The following is a 21,973-nucleotide window of genomic DNA, read 5'->3' as shown; positions in this document are numbered from 1 at the left end:
TCTCACCAACTGGCCCACTACAAGGACTTAAGAAAGCAATGATACTCCTTAGAAGGAAAGCCTCACTTTCTGTCACAAAGCTAATCTGGGGATATTCATTTCCTACAGGCAGAACAAAAAGTCAATCATCTGCTTTTATACCCAAAAGACTTTCAAATGAAGCAATAGGCACCCTGCAGGTACTTTTAAATCTGCACCCCTGCCCACACTCTTCCCACCCTCCCCCTGCCATCTTGTGACACTGTAAGGAAGCAACTTCACATCAATATGAAGACATTGAACAAAGTGTATGGGTTTCTTTTGTTCCTATGGATCTGAAGGAATTACTAAAATCCATCCTGACCCAATTGACAGAGCTGGAGGCCACATCTCACAGCCCAGCAGCAAGGTTTCCAAGCCAAATCAGCCGGCCTCTTGTCCCAGTGAAAGAATGTGGGCCAGGAACAGTTTGCAGCCTGCCTGGGGGCAGAAACAGAAATCCAACACCCCAGAGAAAACCCCAAATCCCTGTAAACAAAGAAAGGAAGAACTGTTTATTCAGCCACTGAAGTCTTTTAATATAAGGCTCCAAGTATGTCAAGCACACCAAACAAATTTAGCTTCACCACCTGTTCCAGAAAAGAAACACCCATGCCAAAATCCCCCCAAGAAGTACATAAATATTCTCAGTGTGGATTAGCTGGGAGTCTTTTCAAACATGTTCTATATTAGAGTTTGTAAACTGGGCACTGGATGCACAGCACGTGGCCGCCATGAGATGTGGGAAGTTTTCATTCTGTGCCTTAAAAAAAAAAAAAAAAGAACTTTTTGCTCCAAAAGACAAAATTTGGCAAACTGGTAAGAAGGTTTAAAATTTCAAAGTAAATAAATAGATAGATGGTAGATAAATGGAGCCTTGTAGCCTTACTGGAAGGAAAAGGCACAACCTTAAAAACGTTCATTATTCAAGAAATCCACTGAGAGAGTTCATTGCCAAGAGTGGCCTGGAGGAGAATGGAGAAGACACAGATGTGGAAGCATGTTGGTGCCAAAAGACAGAAGCCATCGTGTTACAGGTAAGTGACAGTCAAAGCAATGCCTTATAAGCCATTATCAAAAGGTCCAAGGATCCTGTCCCGGTTGCCCCTCTTCCAGGCCAGCTCTCTGCTGTGGCTAGGGAGTGCAGTGGAGGATGGCCCAAGTGCTTGGGCCCTGCACCCCATGGGAGACCAGGATAAGCATCTGGCTCCTGCCATCGGAACAGCGCGGTGCGCCGGCCGCAGCGCGCTACCGCGGCGGCCATTGGAGGGTGAACCAACGGCAACAGGAAGACCTTCCTCTCTGTCTCTCTCTCTCACTATCCACTCTGCCTGTCAAAAAATAAAAAAAAAAATAAAAAAAAAAAAAGGTCCAAGGAATAAATTGAGGGCAGAAGCCAAAATTTCATTCTATTCAATATTGGCTTGTGAAGCACCTTCCAGACTATGGATTCTGGTAGATGAAATGAGAGTGCCTGGCAAGTGCTGAGTGGAATGCCAGGCCCTACTTAGTTTCCAACAAATGCTGGTCGATATGTGGCTGCTGATAAGATGAAAATGCGCCAGGTCTCACTGGACCACACATGAACCCTTCCTTTAAGGCCCAACTCAGGGGCCAGCTTTGTGGCATACTAATAAAACTGCTGCCTACAATGCCGGCAATCCATACAAGTGCCTTTTTGGGTCCTGGGTGCTCCACTTGCAATCCTGCTCCTAACTAATGGCCTGGGAAAGCAGTGGTAGATGGTCCAAGTGCTTGGGCTCCTGCCACCTACGTGAAGCCCCCTGGCTCCTGGCTTTGGCCTGGCCTAGCCATGGGTATGGCTGTTGTAGCTATCTGGGGGATGAACCAGCAGATTAAAGATATCTCCCTCTCCCACTCTGCCATAGCTCTATCAAATAAATATTTAAAAAGGAAAAAAGACCCAACTCAAAACTCCTCTCCGAAGCTTTCCTGGACACTGTTCCCTTCCCCAGGCAACATGAGACCCTTTGTCATTGCTCCCGGTACAGTCTCACCTATGCAGCCCCCTGCAAATACAGGAATAACTTAAGAGCAAGTTAAAAACCCCTATTCATCAATGAAGCCAAGGTCTAATTTGAAGTACGCCTGATGAATGAGGGAACCTACGTGCTAGAAGGAAGAGAACAGGAAAACCCATGTATGCCCCAGCCTCATGCACCCATGGGCACATCATGAATTCCACACTGCGGCAGCAACAGCCCATCCATACTGCTCAGGCAGGAGTCCAGTCCCTGGCAAGGCTTCCTCAAGTAATTTCTGCAGTGATCCAGAGAGTGTCTCATGTGTGCTCACAGTCAGTTCTGACCACCACAGCTCTTTCTCCTCGGTAACTCTCAGCCCTCCCTGTCCCCCAGGGCATCTCCACCTCAGAAGCTGTACCACAGTATTGGGAACATTCTCTCTGTAGATGTGTTCAGGCCCCGGCTCTCAGTTCTAACTATGCCAAAACAGCTGGGCCCTCTAAGGAGAAATAAGAGTAGAAAGGCAGGCTTCCTTCCTTCATGCAGCTCTGGGGAGGTAGAGGGGGAGGCTGAGTCTGAGAGTTAAAGGGGGATGAAATGGGTTTCTCAAGGAACACACAAAGCTGCCATCTCTCCCTCTTCCCTCTGGGGTGCCCATGGGTATCTGGAGTAGCTACCCACCCCTCCTCCCACCAAAGCACCAGACTCAGCTTGCCAGGGTGGGGCACTGACTGACCTCTGTCAGGCAGGTGGCTGGTTCCAAGGCAGCTCTCTTTGGACCATAAGTTTCACAGGGCAGAGAGTGGATCCCTTGTGGGGTGCTGGGTCTTTGCATAATTACTGAGCCTGACTCCAGAAGCAAATAACTCCCTGATCACCGGTAATGGACACTGCAGAGGGCTCCATGCTCACACTATGGAGCACATAGATTCTTTGTGTGGTTGGGTAGAGGCAGTGATCAGACCTCTCCCCCGTTGACTACACAGGAAGCCTATTACTCATAACTTGTGTGTTACCCTGGACTTTTGCCCCACTGACAAACGTTGGCCAGAGCTCCCTGGCCTCATCCAGCACACATCTCTGTATACCCCCTTAAGATACAGGCATTCCAATACACCTAGAAACACATTCCCAAGAACAAAAATTTCAGGAGATATGAACAAGTGTTTCTGCAGATGCATAAAAAGTATAGAAAAACAAGAAACATGAACAAGGAAGACAATATAACTTTCCAAAAAGGAAAACAATAATGCTTCAATATTAGACTATGAAGATGAGGAGATTGAATTCCTTTTCTGGCATTGTGTCAATGATTCTAAGATTACTCAAAAACACAGAGAAGCAATTATATGAATTGAAGAAATGTGTGAATGACATGTATAAAAAATTCTACCAGGAAATAGAAATTTTAAAAAATCATATTTAAAAATGTGTAATTCAATATTTCAAATAAAAAAATAGTGTAATGCCTAAACAACAGAACAGTGAGACAGAAGAAAGAATATTTTAGCTGAAAGACAAAGCTTTTGAAATATCTAAGTCAGACAAAAAAAAAAAAAGAAATTAGAAAAACTGAAAACAGTTTTCAGGATTTTTGGGAAGACATCAAATGACAAAATATATTGTCTTAGGAATTCTTGAAGGAGTGAAAAAAATGATTTAGCAATTTTCTTCAGTGAAAGAACACCAGAAAATCTCCCTAATTTATTTAAAGATATGGATATCTACATACAAGAAACATCTAGAACCCCAAAGAGACATGATCAGAGAAGATCTTCACAAATATTAAACTTTCAAAGGTAAACACATAGAAAATATTGTAAAATATTCAACACAGAAATGTTAGGTTACATTTAAAGGATCTCCAATCAGATTAACATATTTCTCATCAGAAACCCTATAGGCCAGCAGAGAATGGACAGATATAGTCCAAGCCCTTAACACTGTCAGCCACGAATACTGTACACAGTGAAGCTGTCATTTAAAAATGGAGAATAAAGGTGAAAGAATTTGTCATCGCTCAGCCTTACAAATGACACGTAAGGATGTACTACACACAGAAATCAAGTAAGATAAGCAGCATAATGAAAGATTATGATGGCAGAAAGCTTCCTAATAGTAACACAAAGGAAATCCTAAACAATAGAAATATTTACCAAAAAAAATAGAAAAATATGGCAAGACCAAGTCATTATTTATTGATAATAACCTTGAACGTAAATGGACTAAACTCTCCAATTAAAAGATACAGACTAGCTGAATGGATTAAAAAGCAAGACCCATCTATATACTGGTAAAAGAAATACACCTCACCGACAAAGAAACACACAGACTGAAAGTGAAAGGATGGAAAAAGATATTTAATGCAAATTAAAATAAAAAATGAGCAGGAGAAACTATCTTAATACCAGACAAAATAGACAATGAATGGAATTATGCCATGACCAAGGAATCAAGCTAATAGGAAGATGTGACTATAGTAAATATATTATGCACACAAGGCTAGGGCACCTGGCTATTTAAAACATATGTTAATGTATCTGACAGGAGACATATGCTCCAATACAATAGTAAAGGGGAACTTCAGCACTCCATGTTCATCAATGGACTTATCAACTAAGACAAAAATCAACAAAAAAAAAAACCAACAGAGCTAATCTACACTATTGACAAAATAGATCTAATTGATATCTACAGAACATTTAATCCCTCAGCTGCAGAATACATGTTCTTTTCATCGATACATGGAACATTCTCAAGGAGAGACCATAGCCTAGGCCATAAAACAAGACTCAACAAATTAAAAAAAAAAAAAAACTGCAATCATACCATGTATCTTTTCTGACCACAAAGGAATAAAGCTGGAAATTAACAACTTAAGAGACTCTAGAAAATATTCAAACACATGGAGACTGAACAACAAGCTCCTGAATGGACAGTGGACCTTAGGAAAAAATCAAAAGGGAATAAAAAATTCCTTGAAACAAATGAAAATGACAACACAGCATATCAAACTTAGGGGGTACAGCAAAAACAGTGTTAAGAGGAAAGTTTATGCCAATTAGTACCTACATCAAGAAACTGTAGAGATCAAATAAATGATTTAACAATGCATCTCAAGGACCTAGAAAAACAACAACCAAAAAAAGCCTAAAATTACTAGGAGAAAATAAATAAAAATTAAATAAGCAAAAATTGAAAATTTTAAAACACCATACAGGGGCCGGCTATGTGGTATAGCAGGTAAAGCCACCACCTGCAGTGCTGACATCCCAAATGAGTGCTGGCTCGAGTCCTGGCTGCTCCACTTCCAATCCAGCTCTCTGCTATGGCCTGGGAAAGCAGTAGAAGATGGCCCAACTCCTTGGGCCCTGCACCCACGTGGGAGACCTGGAAGAAGCTCCTGGCTTCTATCAGTGCAGCTCCAGCCACTGAGGCCAATTAGGGAGTGAACCAGCAGATGGAAGACCTCTCTCTCTCTCTCTGCCTTTTCTTTTCTGTGTAACTCCGACTTTAAAAAAGATTTATTTATTTGAAAAACATACAAAAGATCATTAAAATGTAGAGCTTGTTTTTGAAAAAAATGAACAAAATTGACAAATCATTGACCCAACCAACCAAAAAAATGTTTGATGATCTAAATTAATAAAATCAAAGATGAGCGAAGAAAAAAGGAGATGTCACTGACATAAAAAGAACCACTGGGAATTATTACAAATAGCTATATATCAACAAATTGGAAAATCTAGAAGAAATGGAAAGATTGTTGGACACATACAATTCAACAAAATTGAGGCATGATGACATAGAAAATCTGAATAAACCAATAACCAAGACAGAGATTGAATCAGTAATAAAGACCCTCCAAAGAAAAACCCAGAGCCAAATGACTTCACAGCTGAATTCTACCAAACTTTTAGAGAAGAACAAGTCCCAATTCTTCTTAAACTCTTCAAAACAATTGAGGGAGGGAATCCTCCCAAACTCCTCTGTGAGGCCAGCATCACCTTAATTCAAAAACCACAAAAAGATACAAGAGAGAAACATAACTATACACCAATATTCCTGATCTAGAAAAAAAGAATCCCAAAATTCATATGAAAACACAAAAGACCCCAAATAGCTAAAGCAATCTTAAACAACCAAAATAACGTCAGAGGCATCACAATGGTAGTTAATATAGAATACCAAAAAAAACCCAAAACGCTGCATAAGAATGAAACTGACATCTTATGGTTTGATTGTTGTTTATAGCCCTTGTCTATATTCCTGTGAAACAGTGGTTTTTCTACTTTTTACTTGTTGGACATTATGATTAGTGGTCATTAAACCTGTGATTATAAAGTTAAGTCAAAGTATGCTATTACAAAAATTAAAGAAAAAAGAAAGAGGGGGTGGTGGAGGATTAAGGGAAATATGGTTATCTTCTTAAAATTGTATTTATGAAATACATGAAATCTGTTCTCTTTGTATCAATAAAAATTCAAATAAATTACCATTGCTACCCTGATTCATTTATTGCAAACACAGGACTGACCTACAGGTACAAAGAATACACCGCTTATGTTCCTAGACCTACTGTGGACACCTGAAACTGCTGGTAATACCAATCCTGTCCTCTACAGACGATGTACATACGTTCTAAATGGATATGCTAGACAAAGGGATGGCTCATATCTAGATAGGATGAGACTGGATGGAGTAGGGCAATGCAGACTTCAACATGGTACTCAGAACAGTACAAAATTTAAAATTTATGTATGTCTCTGGAATTTTCCTTTTAGTATTTTCAGGCTGTGGTTGACTACAGGTAATAAAGACTGTAGAAAGAGAAAGCACAGTATTGTACACCTAGCATCTTCCAACGAGCAAATATTTTCCTTTTCTTCTAGTATTTGAGTCAATGTACTGCAAAATGAAAGAAGATTGGGGCTGGCACTGTGGCGCAGCAAGTTAACACCCTGGCCTGAAGCGCTGGCATCCCATATGGGCGCCGGTTTGAGTCCCAGCTGCTTCTCTTCTGATCCAACTCTCTGCTATGGCCTGAGGAAGCAGTAGAAGATGGCCCAAGTCTTTGGGCCCCTGCACCCACATGGGAGACCCAGAAGAAGCTCCTGGCTTCAGATCGGCACAGCTCTGGTCATTGCGGCCAACTGGGGAGTGAATCAGCAGATGGAAGACCTCTCTCTCTGCCTCTCCTCTCCTCTGTGTAACTCTGACTTTCAAATAAATAAATCTTTAAAAAAAAAAACAAAATGAAGACGACAAAGCTGGGCATTTAAATGCAGCAGTTAAGATGCAGCTTATTACTCTGGCCTCAGAATCAGCCCTTAAGGCATTCAGATCTGGCTAAAAAGTTTCTCAGGCATGGAAAGCCAAAACACTCTGGCAAAAAATGACCTAAATGAAAGATCTCTTTGAGTGAGATCCTGGTAGAAAGAACGAGCCATCAAAGAAGGAGGTACCTTTCTCTGAAGGGAGCAGATAACTTCCACTTTAATTATGGCCTTGACTAAATAAGATTGGAGTTGGTGAACTCAAGAGGCTTCCATAGCCTTGGCAGCTCATGACAAGAGCCTCGGGTGATTACTGACGTCATAAACAAGAGTGTCAATTGTTAAATCAACAACAGGAGTCACTGTGCACTTGCTCCCCATGTAGGATGTCTGTCCTTAATGTGTTGTACTATACGAATTAATGGTAAAACCAGTATTCAAACAGTACTTTATACTTTGTGTGTCTGTGCTGGTGCAAACTGTTGAAATCTTTACTTAATATAGAGTTGATCTTCTGTATATAGAGCTAATTAAAAATGAATTTTAATGAAGAATGGTATGGGAGAGGGAGTAGGAGATGGGATGGTTTGCGGTTGGGAGGGTGGTTATGGGGGAAGAACCACTATAATCCAAAAGTTGTACTTTTGAAATTTATATTTATTGAATAAAAGTTTTCTATTAAAAAATAAAGATGCAGCTTGCGATGCCCCACAGCCCATACTAGATTGCCAAGCTTCAAATCCTCACTCTCCTTCACATTCAGCTTCCTGCTAATACTCTGGGAGGCAACAGGTGATGGCTAAAGTACTTGGGTTCCACTACTTGGAAGACCCAGATTGAGTTCCAGGCTCCTAGCTTCAGCCTTGCCCAGCTATGGCTGTTGTGGACATTTAGGGGGTTAATCAGCAGATGGAAAATCTCTTTCTCTCCCTCTCCCTGCTTTTCAAATAAACATAAATAAATAAAACTTTTTAAAACAGAGAATCATTTTGTAATTTCTCAGTAGCCCAAGTACAGGTAACAAGGTAGAGAAAATTGTATTAGTGTAGCCATTTGCCATACCTTCATAGGGATGGCACCGTCTCTGCAAAATCCTGACAAGCAGTTAGAGTACAAGTTGAGACATAAGGATCTGGCTGTTAGAGAAGAGTTACAAACAGAGAAACAAGGAAAGGAATTTTTATGTTATCTCAGAATGGGTAGTGGAGGGGAAAAGAGAAAGAGCAAACAGAACGCCTTGTGAGTAAGCCCTTTCCATCTGGAAAGAGCTAAGAGATGACCCCTAGTAGAAAGGTTCAAAAGGATTTTGGAGAATTTACTCCAGAGTTTTAGTTTGTTTATTCTGCTATGTGGAAGTTTTCGTTTGCTTACCCTAATCCAGGTGCCATCCAAATTTACTCAATTCCTTTTCTACAGAACTGAATCTTGACACATGTGGTTCAGCCTCTTCTCAATTCAACTTCAAGTCAGATCGACCTCCAGGTAACTCATTCCAGACCCAAATCAACCTCAAATCAAATTCTTCTCTACTAAGTTAAAATCCCTAAATCAATACCCGAGTCAGCTCAAACTCAATCTAATTGCAACTCTAGTCAAATAAAATAAACTCTACTCAACCAAGCTTCCTTAACTAAATTTGACTCTGCTTATAGATGCTTCGTGTGAGTGTATTTATTTATTTTCATATTATTTGAAAGACAGAAAGTTACATAGAGAGATCTTCCATCTGCTGATTCACTCCCCAAATACTCACAATACCCAGGGCCAGACCAGGATGATAGGAGAAAGGAGCTCAATATAGGCAGGGACCCAAATACTTGAGTCATCAACTGCTGCCTCCTAGGGAGTCCATTGGCAGGAAGTTATAATCAGAAGTGGAGCAGGGACTCAAAGCCAGACACTCCGATATGGGATGTCAGTGTCCCAAGTTCTGTCTTAACCACTGCACCAAATGGTTGCCCAGTGTAGATTTTTAGAATTGGGGGACATCTTCATTCAGGCTGCAGTGCTATAAATCAAAGAAAAACACGAGGGCAGTTATAGAAAACTATGAATATGCTCCTTATGAATTTGTGGGAATCTTGCAGATTTCTATAGATACTCAGGCAAATTTTTCAACATCAGAAGAACAAGAACTCTGTACTGAAGTGAGAGACAGTGACACATCATTTAAAGCTTTGAGTTTATAGAAGTAGACTACATGAAAGTAAGAAAAGTCTTTCTGAACTGCTTAAGTTCAAGGTGATGTTTAATGTCCATGTTTCTGGAGAAATCATTTCTAGCTAAGATGTATCTCTTTACACAAAAAATAGAAATCATACATTCCTACCATTGTGCAACTGTCCAAAGACTGAAGAACTCAGAACCCAATCAAGATCCTGTAGGTACTCAGCCCAGGATGCACAGATTAGATCATAGACCTGTGGCACTGAGCAAGCAGATAACAGGTTTTAAAGAAAAATTACGAGAGGTCATTGGTTTGCTCTGAGATCCTGTACTAGGCTCTAACAGACCAGATCAAATCAAAATGGAGTCACTCTTGGTAAATACCACATAATTAAACTAAAACTTTAAGGAAGCAGATAAATCCCCAAAATAAAAATTTTTCCTAAAAATAAGACATTCTAGTCTACTTGAATCAGTGCAATGACAAAGTCCCCTTCAAAGAAATCAGGTAGAAAAGGCAACCTGATCTAACTGCCCAGTGGGACCTCTCCTTCTGTTTTGCAGAATGTAGGCTATATCAGTTCAGGAAAAAAGCCAATAAGATCCACAGTTACATTTGTTGTAATTTTGATTGCTGATATGGGTCATTGGTGACAAGCATTTTACAAAGCATACTGTGGATAGCAAATTTCCTTAAGAATAACTTTTGTGAAGTATTTATTATTTAAAGTTTGTAAAAGAGCACATCTGGCTAACAGTGTGAAAGGAAGCTCTGCAATTATCCTTCAGCTTTTGAAACATCCCAAATGAAAGAAATTAAAAATGTACAGATCCACAAAGAAAAAAGGAGGGGAGCGATTGCCAATGAATATGTGAACAAATTCTCAAAGACAGAATGACGGGGGAATATTAAAAACTCTAGCAAAGGGAAGAATCCAGCATCTCATGAGAGAGAAAACAATAAATCAAATGTCCACAAGACCATGGACAGGCTCAGAAATGGAACTGCAAGGAACCAGAGGCAAGATGAGAGTCAAAAGGAAAACCTGTCAACAAAGTAGAGTGATCAAATATGGGTACCTTTTCCTTTCTCTCAAATCTTTGTAGGTAGGCCACTGGCTTTTTCCCTACTTCTTAGGAAACCAGATTTAATGTTTGGAAAAGGACCTGAGAGAACCAAAAGTAACCAGCAGTAGAGGGTAAGCTGAACCGAGAAACTCAAAACAGAAGTATTGGAGCCGGTACTGTGGCCTACAGTGCTGGCATCCCATATGGGCACCAGTTCGAGTCCCGGCTGCTCCAGTTCTGATCCAGCTCTCTGCTGTGGCCTGGGAAATCAGCAGAAGATGGCCGAAGTCCTTGGGCCCCTGTATCCGCATGGGAGACCTGGAAGAAGCTGGTTTCAGATCGGCACAGCTCAAGCCGTTGTGGCCATCTGGGGAGTGAATCAGTGGATGGAAGACCCCCTTCTCTCTCTCTCTCTCTCTGCCTCTCTGCCTCTGCCTCTCTGTAAGTCTGACTTTCAAATAAATAAAACATCTTTTTAAAAAAAAAAAAAACAGAAGTATTAAGGAAGGCCTTCAACAGCAAATATTTGGAATTTACCACCTGCTGGAAAGCATGTGCCCTGTGGACAATAAAGTATTCTTGTCTAAAGGAAATCGAGCAGCATGGAAGGGACAACAACCACAGATACCAACATTAGAGAATCTCTCAATGAAATGCAGATAATCAACCAAAACACATATAATTCCCTAGCAACTTTCAATGTTTTTAAGTGATTATTTTAATGCAGTCAGGTCAAACATCTGTAATTGGTAACTGTATACTACCTGACTTCAAGACCTACGATCAAATGCAGGAATCCTGGTAGAAGGATAGACACATAGAACAATGAAACAGAAATGGCCCATAGTGCACTTTCTGCTGGTATAATAGAATGTCACGGACAAGGTAGCATCACTTATAATGAAAAGACATCTATTTCTCACAGTTCCAGAGGGTAGGAAGTCCAACATCAAAGGGTTACATCTAGTGAAGATCTTGCTGCCTCAAAACATGGCAGGGAACATCATATATGTGAGAGAACATGTGTGCACGTGCACACAAGATGGGGGGTGGACACAGAGAGAGGGGATTCAGCAGAACATGCATGAGACAAAGCTATTCCCATAATAATAAATCTACTCCCAAGATAATGGTATTAATTCATTCATGATGGTGGAGCTTTCATGATTGAATCAACCCTTAAAGGTCCCACTTCCTGATATAATTACATTAACCATTAAATTTCAACATGACTTTTGGAGGAGACACTCAAACCATAGCACGTGATCAATTGATTTGTGACACAAGGTAATCCTCCAAGGAAACAACAATCTTATCAAGAGTGCTAGAACAACAGGATATCCACATGGAAAAAATTAACCTCACATTGCACAAAATCCACTCATAAAATCTACAACCATAAAACTTCCAGAGGAAGCACAGAAAAAAATTCCCACCACGTTAGAACAGGCAATGATTTTCTTACACAAAACATAAAAAAATACCAGCCGTATGTTAATAAATCTATGAGAACCCACTGTTTGGAAATGAGTTCCTGCCTTGGGCCCTAACAGACATGGCCAAACCAATGGAAATGCTCATGCTAGGTACATGTAAAAATGAGAGGCCCATCACAACTAATCAGAAAGGCCCAGTCAACCTGAGCCTGAACAAGGAAGCCCCTTCTACTTTAATCTATAAAAGTAACCTAAGTGATCTGTTAATCCACTCTTTACAATTAGTTAATCCATTTTCTAGTTTCTTCTCTAGTTACCCTACAAAAGCCAACTGTTCTGCCTTACCTGGTAGAACTTCTGTTTGTAGAAGGGATGCTGCCTGGTTCATGTGCTAATAAGAGTCAATTTGGTCTTAAAAATTCAATTTGCTGAAATTTTGTTTTTGACACCTAAAAGAAATCAATTAAAAATTTTTGAGTTGAAAGTTTTAAAATTTCCTCTTTCTGCAATTTCTGTTAATAGGTAATGGATAAAAAAGGTGGTATAGCCACACCATGGGCTACTACTCAGCAATTAAAAGAAATAAAGATAGACACGACAACATGACTGCATCTCAAGAGCATGATGTGAGACAAAGAAACCAGGCATAAAAGACTACTCAGTCATGATACCACTTATGTGAAATTCTAGAACAGGCAGAACTAATCCACAGCAACAAAGAAAATCAGTGGTTGCCTGGCAGTGAAGACGGACTGCCCAGGATTATGAAGGAATTTAGTAGGTGATGAGAATTTTCTACATTTAGGCTATAGTGATGATTACACAGGTGTATACATCTGCCATAGTTCATCAACACACAGGTATATACATTTGTCAAGGTTCATCAAGCTGTATGTTTACAATAGATACATTAATTGTATAGAAATTATACTTTAATATAGTTTATGTAAAAAAAATTATTGACACCACTTCTTCCTCCAACTCCTGTTCCATTTCCCAGTTCCTATTCAGCTATACTTTCAAAAAGAGTTGTGTCTGGGGTGGCTGTTTGATATAGCAGTCAAGTCCTTGTTTAAGATTTCTGCATTCCTTATCAGAACATCTGATTCTAATCCTGACTACTCCACTTTTGATCCAACTTCCTGCTAATGCAAACCCTGGGAGGCAGCAGTTGATGGTTCGTGTACTTGGGTCTCTCCCATCCACGTAGGAAACCTGTATTGTTTCTAGTCTCCCAGTCTTGGCCTAGCCCAGCTCTGGCCATTATGGGAATTTGGGATGTAAACTAGCAAATGGAATTTCCTCTATCTGCTTTCAAATTAATTACACAATTATTTTCAAAAATGTACTTCAAACTCAGAAAGTCTCTAGTGGGCTAGATAATGGCCTGCAAAGGTTTCCAGGTCCTAATCCCTGTAAGCAAATGTTACCTTACACAGCAAAAGGAACTTTGCAAATGGGTTTAATCAAGGCTCTTGAGATGGGAAGAATATCCAAGATTACCCAAATTGGCCCTAAATAGTATGTCAGTGTTCTCACAAGATGGGGGTGGTAGAAGACTTGACTAGAGAAGTAGGCAGTGATGTGTTGACCAAAGGCATTAAGAAGCTGGCATTGAGCCTGGAGAAAAGGAGTGTAGGCAATGTCAGAGCTGAATGAGCCAAGGACCCAGATTCCCCCTTAGAGCCTCTGGAGGGAACGTGACACCTTGGTTTCAGTGCAATAAAATGGATTTGGAACTTCTGACTGCCAGAACTGTGTTGTTTTAAACCATCCGGTTTGGATAGCATGTCCTAGCAGCAATAGGAAACTTATACAATGTATGAGCATTGCAATTTTTCAGATGGCACTAGGAGAGGAATTTTCCACTCCTGTTGTTCCTTTATAGTCTTCTTTTGGCTAGAACAATGCATGTTATGTGCAGGAGAAGGTGGTCCTCGAGGAATTTTCTTTTTGCATTTCTACTATCCTATAACCCTCTGTTGAACTCCAGGGTTGGAAGTCACAGCTTGATGAGGTGGTACCTGATGGACACACTGAGCAGGAGCCAGTTTGTCAGCTGCAGCAACTTTTTGTGATGCGAATTTCTCTAAGACTACTCTAGTCTTCTCTGTTACTCTTTAACAGCTTCTTCATTGAGTCTTTGCAGGTCTGGAGCATCTGTATTCATAACCCCCTTTTAAACCAGGTCAGAGTATTTGCTATAAATGACCTTGACTTTTGACTGTCCTTGTTGAGCAATCATACCGTATTTATGGCTTCCTCCAAGATCTTCCTGAATGGTCAGCACATTCAGTTTTCTTTTGTCCCATATGCACTGGATGCTGAGTCATATGGATCTTAGCCACTGTGGCAAACACCTGATTTCTCTTCCCAACTCCACTCCCTTGTCTTTATTAGTAATTTCTTGTGATTATTAAATCTGCATAATCTGAGCTGGTATCGCGGCACAGCAGGTAAAGCCACTGCCTGCAACACCGGCATCCCATATGTGCACAGGTTCAAGTTCTGGCTGCTCCACTTCTGATCCAGTTTCCTAATAATGGCCTGGGAAAGCAGCGGAAGATATCCCAAGTGCTTGGGTTCTTGCACCCGTGTGGAAGAAGCACCTGGCTCCTGACTTCAGACTGGCCCAACTCTGGCCGTTGTAGCCATTTGGGGACTGAACCAGCAAATGGAAAATCTCTGTCTCTCCCTCTGTAACTCTGCCTTTTGAATAAATGTGAGAAAAAATTCTTTAAAAAAAAAAACAAAAAAACCATAATACACACAACTGCATATTCCCTTAGAATTTTCTGTTCGTCTCTGGTATTCTAAAATTTCTTAGGATTATGCTTTTATGTGGGTCTTTTACAATTTTCTTAATGTGTACTTGTGGATTTTTTCAACATGAAGACACATCCTTCAGTTTTGGAAAACTTTAAAATTTTACTTAATTTCTTTCTCTTTTTCTCCAATGGAATGCTTGTTAGTTGGATCATGGATCTCAATCCTAATTTTTAAAAGTTTTCTACTATCATCCTCAGCTTTTCTATTCTTTTCTATCTTTATGATAAATTTTAATTTGAGCTTCTGTTTACTGCATTGACTTGATCATTCAGCAAATGAGTTTTTGAATACTCACCCCAAGTCTGGTATTGGTTTATGCTTAGAGATACAGTAGTGTATAAAGCAAAGTCCCTTTTCTTGTGGAATTTTAACTGGAATTCTTTTGGCCTGAGCCACTTACCAAGAATAAGAATGGTATGAGGATTTAGAGAGAAGAAATGGAGGCTCACTTTAGGACAGTTTATCAATCCCTTTGTGAGAAGGGAACTGGTAATTAAGAAAGCTATGTGCTCTTTTATTTTCTTGCACATAAAGTTTTATCATATAAAAGAACCATGTACATGAAGGTTAGTTCCAAGCAAATAGGCTTACCACACTCAGCAAATCCTAAGATCAAGATCCCTTCAGGTAGGTCACAATTAGATATCAGCATAGGCCAGCACCAAGGGCAAATTCGAACAAAGAAATCCTCTGACAGAACCTTAACATTAACTGAAGGTTTTAGCCATTAAAATATATTCACTCAGTATTCTTGGAAGCAATTTTTTAAACATTGTCTTCTGATATTTATTACTATTTGCATCCTTTTCACTCCCATATTTAATTATTGTACAATTTTTAAAGATTTGAAAGTCAGAATTATACAGAGATAGGGAGAGTTAGAGAGAGGGAGATCTTCCATCTGCTGGTTCACTCCTCAGATGGCCAAAATGGCCAGGCCAAAGCCAGGAGCTTCTTCCAGCTCTCCCACATGGGTGCAGGGGCACAAGCACTTCAGCCATCTTCTGTTGCTTTCCCAAGCACATTAGCAGGAAGCTGGGTCAGAAATGGGGCAGCCAGGTCTCAAACTGGTGCCCATATGGGATGCCAACATTGCAGGTGACAGCTTTACTTGTTATTCCACAACATCAGCCCCACAAATTTTTTTTTTTAAGATTTATGTGAAAGAGTTACACAAAGAGAGAAGGAGAGGCAGAGAGCGAAAGAGGTCTTCCATCCACTGGTTTACTCTCCAATTGGCCGCAACAGCTGGAGCTGTGCTGATCCAAAGCCAGGATCCTCTTCCAAGTCCCCCACGTGGATGCAGAGGCCCAAGGACTTGGACCATCTTCTACTGCTTTGCCATAGCAGAGAGCGAGATTGGAAGTGGAGCAGCCAGGACTCAAACCAGAGCCCAGTGTGCAGTCGGTGGCTTTACCCACTATGCCACACAATTTCCTTTTTTGAGGCTTAATTTTTCTAGAGAAGCTTTAGGTTTACATCAAAATTGAGCAGAAGGTACAAATATTTCATAAGTCCATGCCCCATACATGTGCAGCCTATGTCACAAATGGCATTCTGCATCCACTGGTGCAGTTGTTACAATGAATGAACCTGCACTGACAAATTCTACCCAAGTCCATAGTTTATATTAGGGCTCACTCACAGTGTGGTACACGCCACATGTCTGTATAATGACAGGTATCCACTATTATAGTTTCCTATAAAAGACTTTCACTGTCCTAAAAGGCTTGTGGTTGCATGTTTTAGTTGAATATCCACTTTCATCTTAACTAAAATAATGAGGTGCAGAGTGTGACTTGGCAGAGGGAGGAGGGCAGGGAGCGGGCATTATGGTGCAATGGTTAAGCCACTGCTCGAACACCTGCATTCCATATCAGAGTGTCTGGCTCAAGTCCTGGCTACTTCAGACTCCCAATCCACCAGCTTCCTGCTAAAGTGCATGGGAAACCATAGGTGATGACTCACATAGCTAGGTCAAGTACTTAGGGAGACCCAGATGGAGTTCCTGGGTAAGGCCCGGCCCAGCCCTCGCTATTGTGGATTTTGGGAATGAAACAGCAGATGGAATGCACAGAATACTGTAGAAGATAGTGTGAAAATTGTGAGGTTCAAAATCTATCACATCAAACGCTAGGAAAACGGAGCCAGAGAAGGCCACAAAGGGAGGGTTCATGTACCATTTGCTGGGTCACAGAAACCATCACAAGAAATTTTTCCAAACCACAGTTTACTACATGAATCAACACAAGAATAGCTAACACACAAGGACAGCTAATCACTTAACATAAGCACACATACCTGACACACTATCTCATGAGCCCAATCTCAGCTACAAGGGCCCAACCATAATTTTGGGATTACAAATATGATCTAGTGACTACCGATACACTTTACTCAGAGCTCACCAGCTCCCAATACACCGTGAGCACCAGTGAACTTTCAAACTCACTCATAAGGGCTTTGGTTTTCCCAGTGAAATCCCAACCTCTTCCTTTGCTTTCCAGACAAGCCAGAGGCCATTCTGACCTGTGCAAGTGTCTCAAATTGCAATTCTAGTCTTTATAAATATTATTCTCAAATAAACCCTTTTACTTGGAGACCCATCTCTCTGTATTTATTTAATATTGATAACTGCATGACTTGGAATAATAAATTATAGTAATGCCAAAACTAACTGTAACAACCATATCAGAAAATTGCTATAATTTAAAGGAATTGTGCTGTATTTGAGAATTTTAAGGCTTACACCTTGAACATATTTTCATTGTGAAATAGTTCCACAGCGGTTGAGGGTTTGTCATTTAATAGGCCACAAAATAACCTTTGATCAAAATTTTTAAAGATTGGCTTCATAATAATGCATAATTATCTTTTTTTAAATATCAAATAATTTCCAGAGTTGCTTGTATAACCCAGTAAAAAATTAAATGGCAAACCCAGCCTGTGAGCTCACACCAAGGAGCCACAAAATCCCCAGAAGACAGAAAATAGGCAGGAAGCTAATAGATACAGATGGAGATGAAGTCTCCAATTTTATTTAGAAGCATAAGTTTCCAAATAGAAGATTTTTAACCTAAAATCAAGGAGGTTTCTGAAACCCTTCTTTCCATACTTACACTGAAAGAGCATTTTGCAATAGGCATTATCGGGGCCTGTACACCATGAAGAAGATTCACAGGCAATTTCAACATTGCTGTGACCCTGAAACACCATTTCAGTCACTTCTATCTAGCCTGTAGCCTGGTGCAGAGGTACTGGGGACAAGAGCTATGTCAGGAAGCTCACCCCTTAAGTGTAGCTGCTCCATGGGTAGACAATGGCATGTCTATACATGTGCATGAATTGTTTAGCTGTGTCTAGTTAAGTATTATGGAATGAGGAGGCTATTATATGGTTGGTGCAATTTTTATTATCACAGCATTGTAGTGCAAGCCACAGACCATCAGGCTCGACCTATTTCCAATCTCATCTCAATCATTTACCTGACCTCTTTGTGGTTCAGTTTATCCTTGTACAAAATGAGAATGAGAATAATCTCTCCTGCATTGGGTTTTGTGAAAATTAAATGAGTGAATAAATATACACATTGAGAATATTGCCTGGTGCAGAGAAAGTGCTACATAGGGATTGGCTATTTCACATTGCTGTCCTCAGCTTATAGTTTTGCAATATTCAAGTCTAAATTTAAAACCCCACAGAAATATTAATAAAAGGGAACTGACTTTGGTGGATGCAACCAAAACTGTGAGGCCAAGACAATTGTGTACACACTGGGGAGGCCAGGAAGGCTGCACTTGTAGGTTCAAACCTAACTCCCCCATCTTTGCACTGGGAGCAATACTTAACAGTGTTGAGAACAGAAATTACTCTTGTTATGGTTAACCTAAACAACTCATTGTAAGGGTTAAGTGAACTATCATCAGTGAAAATACCATCAGCTGACACATAGCAGGTGCTTCCTGGGCAGTAGCTTATTTTTTTTATGCCCTTACAAAGGGGCAGCCTACTGTTCAATAAGCTCCACTGAGACTGAATAAGATCATGCATCTCATTTCCTGCTGTTATCATTAGTGCAGTAAACAAAAGGCTGCATTGAGTATATGTTGGATCAATATGGTTGTATGGCTGTCAATTGTATGACTGAACCTATTAACCAATTATTGGTGAATAAATGAATAAAAGTACTTGCAAAGGATATATTTATATAAGGTTATACCATTCCTCATACATTATTGTTCAAACATGAGATTGAAATGAATTGATCTGTCCTGAGCAATAGGTATGGATGAAATTTACTTGAACTAAAAGGCACTGGGAGAAGAAGATGGTGCTCATCAGGTTTTATCTGCAGCTACTCAGCTCTCTCAGGACCAGCCTGAGACAAGATCCCAGAGGCCACAGCAGACCTTATGGTCTCTTCCCTGAGAGAAACTTCCCATACAGGCACCAGAAATACTGGGTATCTGGTTGTTAGAAGATCTTGGAGATGGAGGTGTTTTTCCAGAGATCCATGTGGCTCAGCATCCACTGAATATGGTACAAAAATATAATGAATGTGCTGGCCATTCAGGAAGATCCTGGAGGAAAAATTAAGTATGATGTGATCACTCAACAAGGACAGTCAAAGGTCAAGGTCATTTATAGCAAATACCTGACCTGGTTCCAAAGGAGGTTATGAATGCAGATTATCCTGCCCTGCAAAGAGTCAATGAAATAACAGAAAAGACAAACATAGTCTTAGAAAAATCTGTGTCATAAAAGGTTGCTGCAGTCATTCCAGTTCAAGTAGCTAACAAACTGGCCCATGTTAGTGTGCCAGATACATACAACCTTAGTAAGATGTGGCTTTCAGCTCTGGAGTTCAACAGAGGGTTACCAGATGGTATAAATGCAGAGAGGTCTAGTAGAGACTCTAATACTCAAGATTAATAAGAAAATTCCCCAAAGACCACCTTGCCCTTGTCATGCATCCTCCTAGTCAAAATGCCACTGTAAAGGAACAAGAGTAGAATAGTCCTCCTGTATTGCCAACTGAAAAAAAAAAAATGCAAAGATCTACACAATTCCATTAGCCAAATATCTGGCTGCTAAAAGAAGAGGACCACAGACAGTACACATAAATGAAAAATCGCCAAACTGCCTGACACCCTCTACATTGCTGATCTGGAGGCTCATGAAGCTATGGAAATATGTGACCAAGTAGAGAGCAAGATGGCTCAAAAATAAACGGTGAGGCCGGCGCCGCAGCTCATTTGGCTAATCCTCCGCCTGCAGTGCCGGTACCCCAGGTTCTAGTCCCAGTTGGGGTGCCGGATTCTGTCCCGGTTGCTCCTCTTCCACTCCAGCTCTCTGCTGTGGCCCCGGAGTGCAGTGGAGGATGGCCCAAGTGCTTGGGCCCTGCACCCACATGGGAGACCAGGAGGCTCCTAGCTTCGAATAGGCGCAGCGCACCGGCCGTGGCAGCCATTTCAGGGGGTGAACCAACGGAAGAAAGACCTTTCTCTCTGTCTCTCTCTCTAACTCTGCCTGTCAAATAAATAAATAAAAATAAATGGAGAAATATGAAGAAAAATGTGAAAAATCCAGAAAGCCAAGGAGAGGAGAGCTGGGATCAAAACCCAGGTAGAAAAAAGGACTGGATGGCATGTGAGAGGCATGAAACGTGGCAAGACAGGTGAAAGGAGAGACAGCATGACTGGGATATTTTCCAGGAGAATTCCTGAGAAGAGGTTAAACCTATAGAGAAATGAACATTGGGGTAACAGTGAAGTCACTGCCCAATACTCGCACTCCTAATGAAGTATAACCAACATACTACCAAGGGCTCTCAATCAATCCAAGGTACAGGGAGTGGACTTGCAGGTAGAAGTGAAATTTGCAATATTTATACAACCAAGCCTGGAGAGGTAGTAAAGACATGGTTATTTATACAACCAAGCCTGGAGAGGTAGTAAAGACATGGTTCCAAGTATTTTAGGCCCAGAAAAACCTGAATTTGGACATATGTGGTAATGACCTAGAAGCCAGAATAAAGACCAATAGATTCATTACCAATAAGGTTCACACCACAGGCAGAGAGGTCAAGAAGGACCAGTTCAGTTTAAGGAAGATCCTTTAGGTTTGAACAGGTTTTGAAAGAAGCCAAAGAGTAACATGTTCTAAAAGATCTTAAAGTAAGAGCTGCCCCAAGGAACATGAGCATGAAGGCAAGAGGAGGAAGAAGGAGTAGATGCAACCTCTGTTCGAAGTAAATGAACTATTACTCTGCCCTAATGATGCAAGTCATATGAGGAACACTTTGGAAGTTGCAGGATAAAACCAAAACTAGATGCCAGATCCCAGCACTACTACTCCAACGGAAAAGGGGGACTGTCTGTTGTTTCTGAAGTGAGCTTCTTATTGGCAGCATATAGTAAAGTTATAGCTTTTATCCATTCAGCCAATCTAAGTATTTTGGTTGGTGAATTTAATCCATGCACAATCAAGGTGAGTACTGAGAGATAAAACTAAGACCTGTCATTTTGTTGACTGGATGATTCTACCTGCTCTGTTAGTGAAGTTGGTGGTATCACGTGTTCTCACGATGCTTCCTTCTAATGCAGGACAGCCTTCAGAATTTCTTGTAAGGCTGGTCTGGTGGTGGTGAATTCTTTCAGTTTTTGCTTATCTGGAAAATATTCTCTTTCACTTTTAAAGGATAACTTTGCTGGATATAATATCCTTGGTTGGATATTATCCCACTCTCTTCTGGCCTGTAGGGTTTCCACTGAGAAATTAATATACTTGGTTTTCCTTTATATGTAACTTGATGCTTTTCTCTTACCACTTTAGGATCCTTTCCTTATTTTTAATTTTTGACAATTTGACAACAACACGCCTTGGAGAATACCTTTTTTGGTTGAGTCTGCTTGGGGTTCTTTGAGCTTCTTATACCTGGATGTCTCTTTCAAGACCTGGGAAATTTTTTACTATTATTTTATTTAGCAGGTTCTCAATGCCTTTTTCCTTTTCTTCTCCTTCAGGAATAACTATAATACAAGTATTTGGTCATCTAATGGTATCCCATATTTCACATAGACTTTCTTCATTCCTTTGCATTCATTTCTCTTTATATTTCTGATTGGGTTATTTCAAAACTCTTGTCCTAGAGGTCTGAAGTTCTTCCCTCCATTTGGACTATTCTGTTGTGAAA

At 40.5% G+C, this 21,973-nt stretch overlaps 1 protein-coding gene and 1 pseudogene across 10 annotated transcripts in view; one reads left to right on the top strand and one right to left on the bottom strand.

Annotated features, from left to right (window-relative positions):
- Positions 1 to 21,973, bottom strand: part of FREM1 (FRAS1 related extracellular matrix 1) — a 301,861-nt gene that overhangs the window by 257,856 nt on the left and 22,032 nt on the right. Inside the window, exon 2 of one of the 10 annotated variants that reach the window (XM_062208226.1) lies at positions 12,295 to 12,398. The exons of 8 other annotated variants lie outside the window; for them this stretch is intronic. The gene's annotated coding sequence lies outside the window, so the exon portion shown is untranslated. Of the gene's footprint in view, positions 1 to 12,294; positions 12,399 to 21,973 lie in introns of those variants that run through there. One more of the 10 variants, XM_062208234.1, reaches the window with a different exon arrangement.
- On the top strand, positions 888 to 21,010 carry LOC133771007 (SNW domain-containing protein 1-like; annotated as a pseudogene).

Source organism: Lepus europaeus, chromosome 12 (assembly GCF_033115175.1).
Source record: "Lepus europaeus isolate LE1 chromosome 12, mLepTim1.pri, whole genome shotgun sequence".
NCBI classification, from domain to species: Eukaryota; Metazoa; Chordata; class Mammalia; order Lagomorpha; family Leporidae; genus Lepus; species Lepus europaeus.
The sequence above is the reverse complement of the archived record's forward strand: the minus strand, read 5'-3'. Positions and strand labels throughout refer to the sequence as shown.